This window comes from Triturus cristatus, chromosome 11 (assembly GCF_964204655.1).
Source record: "Triturus cristatus chromosome 11, aTriCri1.1, whole genome shotgun sequence".
Classification (NCBI taxonomy): Eukaryota; Metazoa; Chordata; class Amphibia; order Caudata; family Salamandridae; genus Triturus; species Triturus cristatus.
The window spans coordinates 540,762,349-540,782,744 of NC_140594.1; the positions used below are offsets into that span (position 1 = coordinate 540,762,349).

Sequence of the window (20,396 nt, forward strand, 5' to 3'; positions counted from 1 at the left end):
TACACAAATTATGAAATATTTCATTGCATTCACAAACAAATGCAAAAACAAACCCAACATTTATCTTGTAATGGGAAGGTTGAAGTTTTCTAAAATCAATTGTGACCACCCATTGGCCATACTGTATTGTATTTGATGTACTTGCTCTGCTCCCAAAAATATATTTGAGGATACCAAATGAATTTTTAGCCACCAATTTCATATTGCTGCACATTTATAAATACATTTTTGAATGTTCATTTGTACATTTTGCTTCTATATTGATATACACTTTATTATTTGGCCAACATTACTATGTTTTATGAGCTGTCTAGGACCCCTGCGTAGGTGTCGCTGACACCTTGGTGTCCTTGGAGCACAGGTTAAGAATGCTTATCAAGATGATTTCTAATCAAATGCACTATAAAAAGAGACCTGCATGTAGGAGAACTTTCTAGCATGATTTGCCTTAATCTATTTCAAATCGATTTGGCATTTCACTTACAAATGATTCATTTTCTACCTCAATGTAAAAACAGGCACATTTTATCATTGATATCCTGATAGCTGTGATGTTGTTATCTACTACAACCAGATGAACTGGTTCCCTGATGTCATAGGATTCACACTTAAGTGGAACCATGAGTGCTAGGTTAACAGACACGTCTGCCTGCTTACACTGAATGAATCTAGTCACCCTGCCCTAGGCAAACACTCCAGATTCTGTTACATATTTTATTACACTTTGGTCTCACCTCTGAATACGAGTGTAATTTGAGCTTTAAACAAGAATATTGCTTTGTTCTAAAAATATTTTGTTGTAGGCTACTACATCAGAGCTTAAAATATGAGTAATCTAAGTTACTGCTATATATTCATTCTCTGTTAAGCTGTAAGGGTAGGTAGAACCAACACTGTAAATGCAATTTTCAATTTTTAAGTATCGTCTGTTTCTCTTATATGAACACATCATACTCTGGTAAATTGTGCCTCAACACTATCAGGAGGCAAATGATTTTCCATTAACACAGGTATTACTTGTATCATATTTACTGCATCTAGAATATGTGTTTCTATACTACTGTACCATGCACATGTTGTAAAAGGAAACAATTAAGATCTTCAAAAACAAAACAATTAGCAGTTAACAGAGGCCCCGCTGCTCTTACACCGTCTACTAAGTGGACAAATTGATGAACATTCATTGTCAAAAATCGTTTTTCATATAAATCTTTAAGCAGTTGCACAAACAAAAGTAAACATTGTTCTGCTATATTTAAATCTTCCTGACCAATGTCATCATTTAATAGCTTATGAATTGCTTTCATAAGTACACAAAAGTGTAAATAGCGTGATCTATCTAAAACATCTTTTAACACCAGCATTCTATAAAATAAAAGAAAGTTTCGAAACTCTGAGGCCTTTCAATATGGTAGTTCATCAACAGACCTTGGAACTCTACTAACATCCAGTGTGGGTTTTATCTGTTTCAAATAGCTATTAACTAGTTTGACTTTTTCATAAAAAGAGTATGAATGATGCTTATATTCTTTAGTGAACCAGATGGTCATCATCAATTTCATAGTGTCACTACATACACCATACATGTAATCAATCACAAATCCTCTGCTTACACAAAAATGTTTCAAAAACATGGACCACATGGGACCTTGGATCCCTCTTACACTGTAATCAGAAAGTCCACTCTCGATATTTGCTATTGCACTGTTTACATCTGATTTAGTACTATCGAGTGTCCTTGGTGTGCCTTTTGGGTTTTCAGCATTGTAAGGAAATACGCTACAGTGCCCTTTTCCTGACACTGTGACTTCACCCTCTTGTAGACAATGCCAGCACCCAAACTTCCTATTAAACTGGGTGTTGTTTGAAACAAGACAACGAACTGGTAAATCACATGTGATTGTCAGAAGGGTAGCGTGGCAAGTAAAACTACAATTGTTGTGATCTTTAAATGACACTCCACTTTCCAGCTGTTTATGTTCAATATATAATGGCTTTAAGAAAGACCACATTATTGGCTTTTTTGCGGAAACCCAAATACCATATAGTAATATATTTTGACGCAGTTTTCTTTGAGATGCAGGCAGCTCGTTTACCATTAAGTACACTGGCCACATTGATATTTTGTAACTTTTAAATACAGGAACACCATATGTGCTCATTGCAAATGAAAGACCGTTAGGGTTTTTCAGGAATCCACTCATGAATAAACCAAAATAAATTTCCCCATCATATACATCTTTCATGGTTTGTTTCTCATTCTCCATATAGTGATCAAATCGATGTTTCCTCACCTTTTCTGTAAAATGTTTTTGCCTAAACATAGTCTAACTGTTCAATTAGGCTGTGCTGAATGAAATAAGACACTGAGTCACTTTGAATCAAATCTTTCATACAGTGTTGGTTAGGACAGGTCTGAGTGTTTTTATCAACATGTGTGTGGCAAGTGGCACAATAGTAAGTAATATTTGGGGCCTTAACACTTTTTTTGATACATTTGTGAAGGTGATGCATAGTTTTGAACATTCTATTGTCACGTGGCAAGAGCAAATTGATGAGATTCAGCATATAGCCAGCCGCCTCATCACTCAAGCGAAAACAAATAATAAAGCAACAAAGCAATAGTATGACCACCCCTAAGCATTTGTTGGAGCCCTCAAAAATAGGTGATGATTCATCTGTGGTATTAGTTTGATCAGAACAAATTTGAATTTTTTCTTACTCATTTTGAATGGTATATCCAACTTGATCCAAAAGTTGTTCCAAATCAGAATCCGAGTCATTAATTAAATCATCTTTATGCAGAGCATCCATTTCACCTTTTAAGCTGCTACAAAGCGTATCCCAAACAGCGTCAATTGGATCTTCATCTGTGTCATCTACTGGTGGGGTATAATCTGATATTGCTGTACAGTTGTCTGAATGCAATGTACACTGCTCTGCAGAAGGTGATGTATGAAGAACTATAACAAAAGAAAGTATGTCATTGTACATTTAGTAAGCAAAATATGTTGTAATTAGATTGTAAATGTATTATAGGTCAGTAACCAATTACATTTTTCTGTGGCAGAAACTCAATGTGGGTTGATTAGGACCTTCATTTTTGCAAGTGATGTGCTTTCAAACTATATACTTTCATACATCAAATTGTTAATGCAAGCAGTATAAAAAGAAGTTTATAATGTTATACTGTACCTTTGGGGATGATGTCATCTGCTGTGCTTGCAGTCTGCAAGGATCCTTCTTTTACTTTCTTCGGTGCTGCATATTGTCTAATGTTGTCATCTGCTTCTTCAATGAAATGTTCTGTCTACTCTCATGCAGAAAAAGGACCGATTAATTCAATTCTGCACTTGGTCACGTTTAGAACAGGTCTTTTTGTGACTTCTAAAAGTCCCCCAGTTGTTGAGCAATTCTTGTACCTACAGCATTCATTATTTTGTGTCTTGTGTGCATTCACCATATATGCATGGCTATTAGGATGGAACATGAGAATGAACAAATACTGTTTCGGTACAATAATCTCCAGTTGGTTGAGTGTGGGGGTATTGATTTGGCTTCATGCAAATCAGAGAAGCTGGTTTGGTGACTTATTATGTTAATAATTTATTCTCAAAAGTGGACATTATAACTTTGTGATCACTCCAAACTGAGAAACAGACGCGCGTACACGCTGCCGGTTACCGAGCCGGTAAGATGGAAAGGAGTACTTCATAAATTGTCTGAACAACTGACCTTTTACAGACTGATGATTGAATGTCAACAGTGAAAGTTCTAGGATATATTGTGGAGCCCTGAAGAAGTCCCTGAGCGGGACAAAACGTGTCTGCTATGGTCATTGAATTTTAACAAGAAATTAAATAAAGAACTACTTTGAACAAAAAGAAACTACTGAGGATTGGGAGTTTTTCAATGTGCACACAGAGACTGTTTTGATTACCTTGATACATTGCTCAGTGCTGAACCTACTGTGTGTGAGTCAAATTAGGAAATGTTAATTTCCTGGTATTTGAGTATATAAGGGTGTACTCCATGGTTCTTTGCACTGTTTTATTGCTCACATATTGTATTGCCAGGTGTGGAGTGTTATAAGCCTCAACCCTCTGTCTGTTGATATTTAACTTTGTGATCATGTTAAACTTGCTGCACCATTTAACTCCACAACGCAATGCTTTGTCTCTGCAGATCATTAATTAGAAGATGATTACAGTAATATATTAAGTACAGAGCTAATAATGTAATTACTTACATGTTACTTCTATTAATGGCCTGCCTAGCTAAACTATCACAAGAAAGAAAACAGCAGGGTAAAACAAAACTCATGCAGAGCAGATCATACTCTTTTCAAAGAAGCCTGTTTCACACTCTTGCCTCAAAAAGAAAGAAGAGCCATCTGTAGCACTGTTAACTGCATCTTAGTTGAAAGTGACTGGTGTAGAAAGCAGACTTTAATAAAAATTGTCATTATAGAAGAGAGTGTCTCGTGAGATTACTGACCGTTGTGAGTAAATCTGTTTTGTAGATTGAAGTGTCCTCTGAAAAGATTTGGTGTAATGTTTTATAATGTGCGCTTACCTCTAATAACCATTTTTTGTATGGCCCACGTTTCTTTCCTTTTCCAAGTTGTCCCCCTTTATTCACTGGCATCATTGTTTCTGCTTCCAATAGTCTTTAAATATGGAAATTGAGCTGTGGTTCTTTCTCGCACAGACAATACTTTGACTCCCTCACTTGGTATTATTTTATGATGCCAAACAACTCAGTTCAGTATTTTCCTGGCTAATGGAAGGCCGCTAAAAGGTATTTACGCCTGACAAACATACAATGCTCTTGTTGCTGCGTTTTCAAGATTGACATTTGTCATGAATTACTGATATGTCCCTTGTAAAGTGGTATATCATGTACCCAGGCCTTGTACTTGCAACATAATCTGTGAGCTTCTAGCACTGATTACGCCAATATAAGTAGCCTTTCAAACCTGTCTCAGGTCTGCTATTGTAGAGCCCGTGTGTGCAGTTTATTGCAACTTCGACTTGGCATTTAAAGCTACTTGCCAAGCCTCAAAATCCCCTTTTATCTCATATGTCACCGCAGGCAACCCTTCGGAGCAGGGTGTCATGTAAATAAGGACAATCAATCAGTAATTTGTTAAGTGCACTACATACCCGCAAAGGGTCTCAAGCTGCTGGGGGGAGGTGGGGGCCGCTACTGATCAAACAGCCAGGTCTTCAGTGTCCTCCTGAAGGTCAGCAGGTCTTGGATCTGTTGCAGGCTCAGTGGGAGGGTGTTCCATGTCTTGGCGGCGAGGTGGGAGAAGGATCTCCCACCGGTGGTTGTTTTTCGGATGTGTTGGACGGTGGCGAGTGAGAGCTCGGCGGAGCGTAGTTGGTGGTTGGGGGTGTAGAAGGAGAGCCATCTGTTGAGGTAGGCTGGGCCAGTCTTGTGAGTGCTTTGTGTGCGTGGATGAGGAGCTTGAAGGATATCCTCTTGTTGACGGGGAGCCAGTGCAGGTTTCTTAGTTGGGGGGTGATGTGGCCGTGTCGTGGTACATCGAGGATCAGTTGTGCCGAGGCGCTTTGGATGCGTTATAGTCTATTGCGGAGGGTCTGTTGTGTTGTTGTCTGTTGGGTCTGTCTGGGTGTTGATACTTGCCCCAGCAATATTCGTTGAAGCTCATACCTGGAAGAACACCATTATGTGCTTACTTTGAAGCTTATAGTAATATTCATGCTGCCAGAGATCTTTGAAAACTAAGGTATGTGCCTGCTGAAGTTTGGTCTGTGTATTGCCCAACATAATGTACGTGTTCCGGGGCTAGGGCGCATTGTTGAAGTCCACAGTACACCTTTTAATCAGTCTCATTGTGTGATGTTTGGTGGTTGCTTGTTAAGCATGCTATTTGTTCTCTTGGGAGGCATATTGTTTTATGAAGAGTGCAGTGATGCTGGGAGCTGGCTGAGGTCATCTGACCTGTTTTGGATGTGTGCGCACTGTGTCGACTAATGTGTTCTTTCAGACAAAGTGGTTCTTTTTTTCCGGATGGTGCGTGTGAAAGAGATGGGACAGGTGTGATGGCAAGAAAGGAGGGAAGAAAGAAAAAGAGCAAGAAAGAACGCAAGACAGAAAAAAGAAATAATCTAAATGAGAGCAACAGAGAAAGTAAACGAAGCACGTATGTAAATAAAGAGAAAGTCGGAAACAAATAAAGAAAAGTAGCATAGAAAGAGGATGCCAGGAGAGAAAAAGTAAAGGAACTGTTGTTCAGGCTCGCTTGCAACGCTCAGTGCAGTATGCCAATCATTTTACCCCCCACCAGTTTCAAATGTCACCAGCTGCCACTGCATGGTTGTGCGCAATGACATAGGTCTGTCTCATGGATTGCGGTCTTGTTGGATCAGGAGAGGTGCTTAAAGCGCTACTCTCATAGTTGTGGAAGGCTACCGCCTTCAACAAAAGTTAAGCAGCTCAAGTGTGGTGGCAGGGGCAGCAGCATACCGTGTAATGCTGAGTACAAGTAAACAGGCTTTTTAAACCTGTGTCATTAGGAGTGAGGCTTGCAGAGTCAGTCACCTTTTTGAAGTTCTGTTACTCTGTGTGTAACTCACACTTAGCCGATCTTGGGTAGATGGTGAGTGCTGCGCAGTGCAGGAGTAGTGACTGCACTAGACGTATGTGTGCTTGGGAAGGGTACAGGACAGGTATAGAGCAGTAATGTGTAGGACATGTATGGTCAGTGCATGTACTGAGGGTATGTGTGTTTGCGAGGAATACATCACATGAGAGTCCGCTCTGGCTGTACGGTAAAACCTGTTCACCCTGCCATACGCCCGGTAAAGGAAATAAAAGTTAGTTAATTTAAACTGGGCATTCCCAGACACGTTTGGAACTTGTTTCAGAATTTTTGACCAGTCTGCCTCCTGGATTGGACCCCAAGATCTTCGTCCCATTTCTACCTGAACCCAGTCAGGGGAGCACCAATATCCGCCCTGAGTGCCCGATAGAAGCACGTGATCGCTCTATGAGTGCCTGCAGATGTGCAAATAAGAGGACAGCTCTGATATTTCTTAATCACTGCTACCACAGCCCTACGCATTAAGGACTGACCCCCGGCAACTCATACTCCAGCCGCAGGTCTGCTAATTGGAGCAGCACCCCTGCACGAAACAGACTGCCCACAGGAGTAATACCAGAGGCCACACACTCCGTCAACCCGCACCAATCGCCACTGTGGGGTATTAGTTCCAGGCACTGCGGCGGTATATCGGTAGTATTCGAGCCATGCACGTGTTTTCAACAAACAGTGCATCCAACAATGCCTCATTCCCCTGAGCTCTCTAGGAAAACCAGTGAAACCACTAGGGATTCAGAAGCAGGTGAAATAACTCTCAGGGCATGGGAACGAATGGCAATACTGCTGGCCCGCGAATCAGGCAAGCACCTTTCCACAGGCCGTATTCTTTACCATAGCTTTGATCTCTAAAAGCGTAATATCACCGCCCAACAACTCAGCTTCCTTAAGGGTAATAATCAAGAGGGCCAGCGGTTCTAGAAAAGTGGCACTCCGATGTAGCGTTTGATATGGGGCAAGTCCAGGTTGTGATCGAAAAGCATCCTAGCCAGATTTTCAACATCCTGCACTGGGTACAAAGGAATGTGTGGAGGTGGACATGCAACTCGTGTATACCCAAAAAGAAAAAGTGATCCCTGGTCATCTGGTGGGTGCGCCTCCATGAGTCGACATGTCCTCGCTGGAGCTGCCAGCAAACAAACTTCTGGGCCTGTCTGATAAACAGGGAGTCTTGTAAAGGCAGGTGAGACCTGTCCGGAGTGGGGTCCACAATACTATTAAAATCTCTGCTGCAGTCACGGTTATTCGGTATAATGGCATAGTGCCCTATACTTCCTGCTGGCAGGGTAGTTCCCCTGTACATTGCCTGACATTATATAGTCAGATGTAATTTATGATATAGCTTAAATGGAACTGTTACTTAACAAATATTGTGGGGTAACATAAAATGAAGCAAATTAGGAGGATGTCGGGGGATGAGATTTTTAGGTAATGTAGCGGAGGCGATGGACTAGCAGGCGGTCGAGGACAAAGGGTATAGTAACAAACAACCGCTGGCAGCAGAGTGCTTGGTCCAGTTCATGTTGGTCCAGTTCATGTTGGTCTTTTTCAGTTCAGTGCATGGGCTCAAGTTGATGAAACATAACTTTTTATCAGCACACTTCTGAGAGGTGGTGGAGCAAAGATGTTGTGACCATAATTGTAGAGGTGTTACAGTGAGACTAGCCTGTCTCTTGAAGAAAGGTCTTCAAAAACTTAGAATGAAATAGCTAAAAACATTCCAAAGTTAAAAATATTTAATTCAAAATTAATTCAACAGTGTAAGGTTACCCTCTGACGTATAGCACTTTGTATAAAACATGCTACTGCGAAACAGATCGTGCGACAGAAGAGATTGTAAAAAAACGATTGCAGTCCTACATTGTCTAAAATTAAATTAGCTTGTTTTATAACTGACAATATGTAAATCTCCTCAGTGCAGATTAAATTAGAAAAGAGCAAAACATACATCGTGCTTTGTGTAGGGGAACCTTCACATGGACACACTTGCAAATTCTTAAAATAAGAACCTTGTACTGGATAAGCCACCAGAAAACAGGCAGAGTTCAGCCTCAGCCTTATCAGAAAAAAAATCTATGATTGTTATTACCCAAATAAGATATGGTTCAGTGACGGGAGAAGGGGGCTTTGCAGGCTCCTACCCAGGAGATCCTGTCCTGGAATTGACCTGCAGCTCCTCCCTTGCGAGAAGCTGGAAAATGAGGATATTTTAGGAAGCTGGAAGTGTTCAGGAGTGTGTGAAGATGGCACTACCGCTATGCAGTGTGAGAACTCTGACATGAGTGTATCATAATTATGGAATGTACTCATGGGCAGTGCTATGCGATGGCCCAGGGGCTCTGTAAGAAGCTGACACTACGAGAAGATAACTTGACGGCCCCGTGTGAGTAGCTGACTCTGGTGGTTCGAGTGCCTGCAAGGTACCGTCATGTCTAGGCGCTGTCAAAAAGATGAAAGACTGAGGCGGTTGCATGTCAAGCAGATGTCTGTAGCAAGTTTTTATCTCACTGAGCTCTTTTGGCAGCATGAGAAGAGTGCAGTGACTGATATGATTAGCTGAGGCCTTGTGTGGAGCTGGTACACTACAGATGAGTAGTGTGAAATACTGCTACTTGGGGGCACTGGTGATCAGTGTGAAAAGATGCTACTGACAGGAGGTGTGAAATTGCCACTAGAAGATCAAGAAAAAAACTGTCACTGGGTGGCAGAGTGAGAGCCTCATGTCCGTTGAGAGTTTTGCGGAGAAAAGTGGTTTAGGGAGCAGCACTGGTGATCAGGGTGAAAAACTCCCACCAATAGGCAGTACCAGAGACTTAAAGTACAGTTCAGGGTTACTTAAGCAGGCGCCTGTGGGCAGTTTGAGGCACAGTGATTGGTGTGTAATGAGAGACGCTGCCACTGCTGGATGTGTGAGGAATGGGCAGCGGTGGGCAGTGTGAAAATATATCACTGCTTGGCCTATGATACTGGGTCATGTTTGACAGTGTGAGAAGCTTTCAGTGGTGGATAGTGTGAGAAGCTGGCACTGGAGTGTAAGTATGGAATCTTGCCATGATGGCACTAGCTGCTGGTATGACAAACTGGCACTCCAGGGCAGTGTGAACGTTTTTTACTGGTAAGCACTGTGAGAATGTTTCTATGATGGGCAATTAAATTCTGTATTATGTGAAAAGCCAGCACTGTAGAACAATGTAGGTTAGTAGATCAAGGAAAAAGTGGTAGAGAGCTTCTGTCCAGCACTAGGTGCTCTCTAAATGATAGTTACCTGACCAACATTACAATATCACTTTTATAAAACAAATCCCGCAAGAGGAGCCTACAAAAAAAAAAAAAAAAAACGAGAAGGCAATTCCATAGTCTCAAAATTCATTAATTAGTAGCACTATATCAATCTCATTAATAGCACATCAATATGCCGCCGTTTGAAGTGCGCGCGCTGCTCCCTGCAGGCTTGAAAAAAACATTTCTACTCATTTATGTTGCATTTTGTTATTCAACCCCAGCGTGTTTCCCTTGTCTTCATTGCTTAATGTTACTCTCGTGAAGGTGTCACTCATTGTCATTGAAATGTCACTCATAATTTCACTGAAAATATGAAACGTCACACATAGCAGTCTGAAACCTTGGCGGCTATGGGGCTTTCTCTGCTATGTGTAAAGGGAGTGGGTTGCAGGCTCTGGCCTTGTCCTTGGATACAGGGACAAACCGGCACAGTAACAGGGGCAGTTTTTTAAATGGGCCTGCACTTCAAAAATACTCTTCTCTTCAGTAATGGGACTTTTGTTTCGCAGTTTTATAGCAGTACAGAGGTGTTAAAAATACTACAATGTTCCTTGTATATTGAGCAGTTTTAGGGTAACACACAGTGTCAAGTAAACTCTGGTGATTAATTTACCTGCTGGAGAGAGATGGGAGTTTCATCTAGTGGCAGGTTTCATTTGTGTGAGGTAGCGCAGGTGGTTAATATCATAGCTGCCAAGTATTCACATTGCTAATGTGACATTTCCATTGATGCAGTGACTTATGAAAGACATTCCACAGCTTGCTGTACTAGAAGGTTGCCTGCTCTAACCGTAGGCCACAGCTTCCCCATGTGAAAACACACAACATGTTCAACCTTATACACAGCACAGTGATAGTTGCTCATTTATATTCAGCAACCTACAACCATTGACAAAGCCAATAGTCTGTGCTTGTTTCATATGTAATGTTGCGTTCAATGTCCAAACTAATGGACAGAAGCAGCACAATTCCAATGGGGCAGCGCACTGCATGTAAGATACAGATTTTGGGCTTCAGTAAAGTGCCAGTTGGTTTTTAGTTGTTTTTCAGTGAGGGGGAGCCTGCAGGCCAGGGTCAACCCCGATTCTTGCACAGCACAGGGCCATTCAAAAGAGTGCAGCCAGTCCTCAGACTGGGCCCCTTGTAATGAGGAGCCATGTTGTTGGCGGTATTGATGCTGTTTTACACAGTTGCAATTTCCCTTAAGCTGTTCTGAAATATGCGGCATGTTAGGGTGGGGCTTTCAACAAGAATAGTGTGTTGCCCAAACTTTGTTCATAAACATTTTATACCAGCTGCTGCTGCCCTGTGTTTATACCATCCCAATACTTCTGTTCTGTTCTCTGGCACTTTAATTTGCTACCCTGTTATTAGTATTATACATATACACCCTGTGCTTTACTTGTACAAAATAACAATTTTCGCAATTCAGTTCTATAATATGCTTAATAAATGTGTTAAAACTTCCACACACAATAATGTAAAGCATAACTAAAAACGTATAAGATCCCAAAGGCGAGACCTATTGACTATGCCAATGCTCGTTTCCCCAGCAAACAGCATCAGAAGTCTGTTCCTGTAGTCCTGTAGGGCTCACACTGGTCTTTCTACTCTTAAAGCATGTGATAGAATGGATGAGATGGGGCATGGTTTATGCTGTGCACAGCTGTATTGCGCTACCAAACACCACCAATTTCATTGCTTTCTGCATGCTGGCAATGAGTCAGATTATTGCAGCTCCATAGGGATCTGCCCACCATTATATCATATGAATTGTAATCCCTTTAGCACATAATGGATTATCATGCAATTTCCTCTATGGCCTTCATTGGATTCTTAAACACTTCTTTGTAGTCCAAAAATATATGCATATTAGATGTAAATTGCACCAGGTCAGTGTACTTTTTGAGACGCTTTTCTCAAATTAAATAATCTGTGAATCAGTTTGATATGCTTTGTATTATACCTCTGAAACTTAAACCAGACACAAACTTATTCCTGATTTTTATATCTAGCAGGACAGAATCATGGTTCATTCAACGTCCTATTTTTCACATGCGATCGTTCTGTGCGTGTTAGAAAAGATGGTGACTTTCTGCTTTCGGACAATCCCGGTAAAGTTCTTTGTAAATGGCTGGTCGAAAGTATAGATGAAACTGGTTGGTCAATCACCGAAGAGAGAGATTTTAAATCTATGATTCTTTTCCAATCATCTGGTAAGCACAATAAGAAAACCTGTATATTAAGTTTGCAACTGCAGGATAATGGCACAAATTAACAAACTGATTCAGTAAAACCTACATTTGAGAATAAATGAATCCAATAATTGTCAGTAAAAATGAACATGCATGTCCTCACATATGCCAGAAACAAATGTAACACTTATGAAAAGGGCTGAAACATTTAGCTTGGCACTACTATAAGGCAGCCATTTGTGGATAAACTATTTTATTTAAGCAACTTTTTCAGGTGGTTAGAGTTCAGGTTTACAACATGTACTGTCTCATAAGGAAAACTTACTTTGTTATGGATAGATTGTACATTTGTCCTTTAATATCAATACCTGTTTATTTATATATTATGGATAACGCGTGAAGATATATTGCAAGTGATCAACGTGTTCTCTGTTTTGAAGTTTATATATAAATATTTTTTTCTCTCTTTTTTTTAGTGAAGAAACAGTGTCTTACGATTCAAAATATTTTTGAAGACTTAATTGCAATCTATTCTGGAACAACAAAGGGTCTAAAACAGGTGTTACTTCAAAGGGCACAGGAGGAAAAGCAGTTGATAATGGACTGTGGCAATCGGGTAAGCGCTGGAAGACTTAAGAGGGTGTTACGTGAACTCCAAGAGGAAGAAATTGCAGAGAAAAGATGCAAGGACAAAAAAGCCAAACAGAATGGGCTGGATTATATAAAAGAGTTGGTAACCAAGCTCATGCCGAAAGCACCGCTTCTCGGCCTGGTGATGCGAGTTTGCGGATGAATTTGCAGAAACTTGAAAACCTGGACCTTTTAGCAGGGATGGCTAGTGTCCTTCTGCCAAAATCCACAATTAAAAATTATGCAGTAGAACGTGAAAATGAACTTGTTTTGGAGTCCCCACTTAAATCAAAATATCATGGACAAAAACAAGCCTCATTTTCTCCACGTCTCCAGTTATTACCGAAAAAACTATTTCCTACACAAGAGCTGGCTGTTTCGAGCAATGCAGTAACACCCACTAGACCCTGCAAACAAGATCCCACATTTATGGTACCCTTGGCACCACATATTTTGACACCACAAAGTTTTGTAGCTCACGGCTCACAGTCACACAGCCTGGCCTACAGTGACTTTCCATCTGCAGTAACACCTGTGGGTGTGAACCGTACCCCTTGCCATGATGACCCGTTTGCAAGCAACAAAAGCTTTGACCATAATGTAAGCAGAGCTGAATGAGTGGTGCCATTATACACATGTGCATATTGTGAAGCCTGTTTGCCAGCCTTTTTTCCTTGGTTAACGTAACATGCCTTTTAGTGCCAAAATCACAACTTCTACCTGTTATCTCTGCAAAAAGCATAGATACTTATTAAAACACAGAATTAATATGGTGCATTAATTCCCTCAACAATAAGGCACATATACCTACCTGTTGAAATATGAATAAACAAATGGAAAACTGTTTGACATGATCAGTATAAATGAGGGCCTAATGGTTTCTTTTTTTTTCCCACCCTCAGGACAATGAAGAATCATTTCATTTGATGACGGAGGAAAGTCCATCATTCAACACTGGGGTAATGTTTTTTATTTTTAAGGTACCTACGAAATTGGATTTCCACTTGTATGGCCTAATTATGATTTGCTTTCTCTCTAAGAAAATGGTATATAACTCCTTGCCGAAAATTAATCAAAACGAAAGCTATCCTGTTGGCCCTTGTTCCTGTCTGAATGAGGAGTGTGTACGGTTACAAGCTGAAAACTAACACTTAAAGGTGCGTGCTTGATATTCTATATTCCCACATAAACTGCAACAAATTCCCATTAATAATCCTTTTTTCCACCAAAACACATGCATTGCCAAAAGTATGCTTGTTATGTGAATATTGTATTTATCTGCTGCCTTTAACAACTGTTTTTATTTGATTGCAGCACAGTTGCAAGGCACTTGCAATAGAGAGTTGGCTATAGAGTATTTGCAAGCTGCCATGTCTGCTTTGAGCAACTCAAAGGAACTTAACAGATACAGCAGCGTCAAAAATATGCAGTCGATCATTCACTGTACAAAAGGTACTTGTTTTCTTTGCCACTCTTTAGCACAGTTAAAGTTTATATAGGACAAACCTTGCAGATTTACTGCATGACGACTTTGAAATCTTTCTGCATGTAATGTTTTGAAATATGGCTGGTTTATACTCCTGGAGCTAACCTAGCAAATATTACATTGTTAGCCATGTATAGATACCAAATCAAAAAAGCAATATCTTCATATATATATATATATATATATATATATATATATATATATATATATATATATATATATTACCTACTGGCGGTCGCCAGTAGGTAGTTATAGTTAGGACCCCTTTTCCATAGGAAATCCGCAACATTCTATTTTGAATAACTTTGGCGCCGGTTGACGAATCCTCGCGAATTTCTCAAAATAGGTGGGGCGCTACGCTCCGCTCCTACCCTGAAAGTCTCGGGGGGATCCGTCAAGCGGGTGCTGAGATAAAAGGGGGGTCCCAAAACGCGTTTTTCCCATGCATTTTTCCATAGGACCTTTAAAACGAGCTACAGCCCGAACGGCTGAACAGAATTACTCGAAATTTGGCAGAGAGGTAGTCCCTAGGTCAAGGAAGTGCCTTTTGTAGGTTTGGTGTAAATCTGTTCAGTAGATTCTGAGAAAATAGCCTTTAAATCAATATATATATCTGAGCCCGCTTACGGTACGCTTACCGTACGCTTACCGTAAGCGTACGGTGGCGTGCGCGAGCGCGATTCTGATTGGCTCTTAGATCTTAGTAAACATTCGAATCGGCCGAAACCAGGAAGCGGCGGCCGCCATTTTGTGTATTTCACTCTGAAAAAAAAGAGTGAAAACAAGAAAAGGGGGCAATGAGGAGAGTTACAGACCCCCTAACATTTGTAAGGGGGTCAAAGAAGGACAGAAAAGTACAAAAAAAACATTTATTGATTTTAAAAAAAATCACGGGGTACGCGTACGGTAAGCTTACGGTAAGCGTACGGTAGAAAAAAAAAAAAAAAAAAAATGAAAAGCAGATTTAAGAGTTTAGATATTAGGGGGCTCTAAAAAGAGCCGTTGTGTTTATGAAATGATTTTTTAGTGGTACCTACAAGTAAGTACCGATGCAGAGTCGAAGGTTCAAAAGGAAGACTCTGTTCCCTTCATCATTGAAGTGCACACCATCTCCTCTATAAATGTCTTGCATGTCATAACGCAAGTTGTTGTGGTAAATGGCACCCATACCATAGTCACGGAGGAAAACAGAAACAGATTTGTTGACGTGCTTTCTTGCTTTGTCAATCTGTGGACAGAAATGATTGGACCAGTTCCATTTTTGCCTTTGGCATATGTTGGAAAACACAAAGGCAGTTTTAGGGAAAAGAGAAAACAGTTGTGCAAAGGTGTCCTTCATAAGCATTTCCAGACCTACCCCAGTCAAAGTGCCTAGGTCATTGCCACCACAGTGCACTATTATGAGGTCAGGGTGTTGGATTTGCATGAAGGATTTCACCAATGGCATCAATTGGTGCCACTTTAACCCTCTCTGACCAATCCATTTAATGTCTACATTTGGCAAAGCAAGGTCTCTCACCATATCTGTTTTCTCTGCAAACTTTTCACTCCAGAAGACATAGCTGTGCCCTACAATCCACACTGTGAACATCTTCAAAGGAGATCTGGATGCACTCAGGAGGTGTCTTTCAGTAGAATGGCAATATGAAAAGAAAGACAGTTTGGAAATGGAGGCATACATATTTTTTTCAAAACAAAAAGAACTGATTGGCTGTTTCATACCATTCTAGAATAAAAACTAGGCTGTATGTGTAAATTAATAGAAGCATGTTTTGTATTGGTACAAAAAAATGTGTAACCAAAGAACAGTACTATGGATTTGCTGTTAGGTTTGAAAAGTCAAGCACTCTTGCTCTGTGGAATTGAAACATTGTTTGGCGAACTTCTGACCTAACTCAACACAGCAATGTTCCATGAGCGGTTGCTATGGTAGCAGGCAGAAGTCAAGTTGGGGGAAGGGTACTAGGCAGAAGTCAAGTTGGGGGAAGGTACATTTGAAAAAAAGGGGGAAGCACTGAGATTTGAAACTTACATGTATATGTGTGGAAAAATAGAGGGAAAGTTTGCCATTATCTGGTTCTGCTGAGAGGAGAGAGGTGAACACAACAGAGATCCTGGCTCTGATAATCTGCTGTTTGAGTGTCACATTTCTTTCACAACTAACTAATTTTAAAGGTGAGTTTACAGTTTGAGAGGGGATGTATGTGGTAACTTAAGAAATGAATAATAGAAATGGAAATTGTTTTTGTTGTAGTTGCGTTTATCATTTTCTGTTTTTGGAGAAATTTAAATGTGAGGAACATGTAAAATAATATGGAGTATGTTTTCACAATAAATTAAGGTGTACTGGAAAAAAAAAGAATAGTTTAAGGGTTTGAGGTTGGACTCAGTAATGCAAATACATTCAGCATCACTAAGGCTGGTTGCCCTTGCTGGAGTGTAGGCAGTCACCGAGAATACACATGGTGGTGGTCTGAAAAAACAGTTTGGACATGTGCATTTAAATAAATCAAAAAAAGTGGTTTCATAATGTGTCAGTCTGTAAAAGTGATTTTCACTTGCCAAAAAAAGAGTAGTAAGTGTGCTTTCAAATTGGCAAAGAAATTTCGTTTTCTGACTAATATCAAACCATGACTCTGTGTGCAAAGAGGAATTGTTGACAGAGATTTATTGCGTATTACTCTGGTAATTTTATATTGGCATTAGTAGGAAAGGGGCAGCTATTTTATAGTGAAATGCAATATATTCTGAAAACAGCAAAAATAAGGCAAAAATATTTTATGGAAAAAAATGTAAATACGTGTACTGTATTATAAAATGTTTTAAAAATATTAATACTTTTTTCTTTTTTTCCAGATAGATATAGAAAATTTTCGAAAACTACAAACATTTTTAAAACTATTTTTAAAAAAAACAAATGAATAAATATTTTTTCAGTGAGTATGGTAAGTCAATAATAATAATTGTAGTCTCTCAAGGACCTTGTAATGTGTTTATTGATTTTTAGTGTTTTAAAAAAAAAAAAAAAAAGTACGCGCACCGTACGCGTACGGTAAAAAAAATAAAAAAAAGTTTTTAAAAACATATGTAAAAAAAAGATGAAAGATAAGGTTGGCTCTTAAAAGAACCGTTGTGTTCATGCAGGGACAGAGGAAAGGAAGCATGGGAAAATTATTCAAAGCGACAAATGTGCTGATCTATTTTGTTGTTCACTAGAGAAACACTGGTCTCCCTATAGCAAATTAGATCTTGACAAAATGTGCATCGAATATCAACCTTCCGAAATCGAGGGTTGATTTCCAGAGGGCCAGCAAAAGGAGATTCTCCCCCCACAGATGAAGGGCTCACCTGACCTGCAGAAGAAGGAGTCAGCCCTGCAGATGATGGTTCAGGCTGAGCTGCTGTGGATGTACTGGCTTGTCTTTCTGAAGAGTTACCTCCAAAAAGATGACCATGTGTCCTTCTGTGTACATCCTGGAGGTGTCTCTTCATGGTGTGATTCCCAAAGGAATACTTCCTGTTAGGATTACCTCTAGAAAGTACACGCTTACACAGCTTACAAGTCACTAAGGGTGCATTTACCTTTTGCTGGCCTTCAGGAAAAGTAAAATAATCCCATACATAAGAGGGCTTTTGTTTCCTCGATCTCTGCCTCAAGACAGTGCTGCTAGTGCTAGCCTCACTCTCAGAAGAGCTCTGCTGTTCTGCCATCGTATCCCAAAGACAAACCAGCTCCTTCTCCCAAGGGATCACAAGCAGAAATGAGGGGAATGGGTGTGGTGTAGGAGAGTTCTAGAACTGAAAGTAGTTTCAACCAATCAAAAGTTGTGTTTCATGATCACATGACCTACCGTACGCTTACGGTACGCTTACGGTACGCTTACGGCACGCTTACGGCAAAAGTGCGCATGCGCGTAAAAAAGACACGCGCTTGCGCGCATGCGCATAACAGTCACTCCCGGCACTTCCGCGTAACGTGCGCGTGTAGCGTACACGCCCCACGCGGAGTACGCGCGGCTACGCAAATTGCGTAACTATACGCAAGCAGCGTAGGAAAATTACGGACGTTGCGTAAACCGTACGCTTACCGTGAGCTTACGGTACGCGTACTAAAAAAAATTAAAAAAAAATAGAAAAAAAGTACTGCAAATAAATTTTACATGTTTATTTTAAAAAATATATAAAACAAAAACATATTAAAGAATTTTAAAAATTTAATCATAGTCTTTATAAAAGGTAAGAAAATTAAAATAAAAATATGTTAGAAAAAATAGAAGAAAAAAAAAAATTAGCATTTAAAAAACCTTGCAAATTCACTGAAAAAACCATGGGTTTCACACACGTTATAGTTAGGAATTAGCATTTATAAAACCTTGCAAATTCACTGAAAAAACCATGGGTTTCACACACGTTATAGTTAGGAATTAGCATTTAAAAAAACCTTAGAAATTCAGTGAAAAAACCATAGGTTTCACACACGTTATAGTTAGGAATTAGCATTTAAAAAACCTTAGAAATTCAGTGAAAAAACCATAGGTTTCACACATGTTATAGTTAGCTGGACATTTTACTCGTAAAAAACCAATGAAATTCCCCCGTTATAGTTAGTTCAGCTAACTATAACTCGCACGCCCGCAATGCACTGCTGATGACGTCACATATTACATCACTCATGACATGGTCAGTGACATCACTCATGACATCACTGATGACATCTCAAATGACATCACTGATGACCTCACTGATGACATCATCCTTGTGATAGAGTGGCAGACCTCCTCTTCCCCCAATAAAACCTTTGATACACACATTCAAAAATAGAGACTAAAATTTACAAAACAATGGACATACCAATAACAGTTACAACAACCTCTTCAGTAATTCTAAGATCCACATACACATCCACTCATTCACCAACAGTCCAATACAGTCACTCATACATGTACTCACTTATCATATGTACTCATACACCTATACATCCTGTTACACAATGCCACTCATCCATAGAGCTACTCACACACATAGTCACTCATGCTAATAAAGAATCAAACATACATTTACTTGCATATACAGTTATACACACACCACCACACTTACTTCTACGGAAACTTACACATACTAAGGTGCCGATCACGATCCGGTAAAAAATTCCCCCGTGCGACTCGTATCGGGTCTTTTTACCGTACGAATCGTACAAGTGGCGTACGAACTGGCAATCACGATTCGCATGGTAAAAAGTCCATACGAACCGCACTGGGAATCATTCCCCACACGTCCTCGGGTCGGAAAATGTGTCCGACACGTCCTCGGACGATTTACCGTACAAACTTGAAAATCCAAGTCCGACCGAGGAATCACGATCCATCCCGTGCGTCCGAGGTTACAACCGTATGGAAAAAACACCGTCCGCACCGAACTCCTACAGCAACCATGGAGACATGTGCCCGCATACGCGCCCAACACTCCCCCCAGCCCCCGTACGTCCGACACGTACCCCCCGTATATGTATACCCCCACCCGTCTAGGTACACCCCAGTACGTTCCAGTCGAACCCACACCCCAGTACGTGTCATAGCCCCGTCTACCTACACCCCAGTACGTCCCAGTCGTACCCCCACCCCAGTACGTGTCGTACCACCGTCAATGTACACCCCCCACCCCTGTACGTGTCGTACCACCGTCCATGTACACCCCAGTACGTTCCAGTCGTACCCCCACCCCAGTACGTGTCGTACCACCGTCAATGTACACCCCCCCACCCCAGTACGTGTCGTACCCCCCGTGTACCTACACCCAAGTACGTTCCAGTCGTACCCCCACCCCTGGACGTGTCGTACCACCCTGAACCTACACCCCAGTACGTTCGAGTCGTACCCCCACCCCAGTACGTGTCGTACCACCGTCAATGTACACCCCCCCACCCCAGTACGTGTCGTACCACCGTCAATGTACACCCCCCCACCCCAGTACGTGTCGTACCCCCCGTGTACCTACACCCAAGTACGTTCCAGTCGTACCCCCACCCCTGGACGTGTCGTACCACCCTGAACCTACACCCCAGTACGTTCGAGTCGTACCCCCACCCCAGTACGTGTCGTACCACCGTCAATGTACACCCCCCACCCCTGGACGTGTCGTACCCCCCCGTGTACCTACACCCCAGTACGTTCCAGTC

General features: G+C 40.9%; 2 pseudogenes; one reads left to right on the plus strand and one right to left on the minus strand.

Moving 5' to 3' along the window:
- Nucleotides 1-448: 448 nt before the first annotated feature.
- On the minus strand, nt 449-4,650 carry LOC146785042 (uncharacterized; annotated as a pseudogene).
- A 4,303-nt stretch (nt 4,651-8,953) lies between these two features.
- The window catches only part of LOC146785043 (uncharacterized), a 41,569-nt pseudogene continuing 30,126 nt past the window's right edge, over nt 8,954-20,396 (plus strand).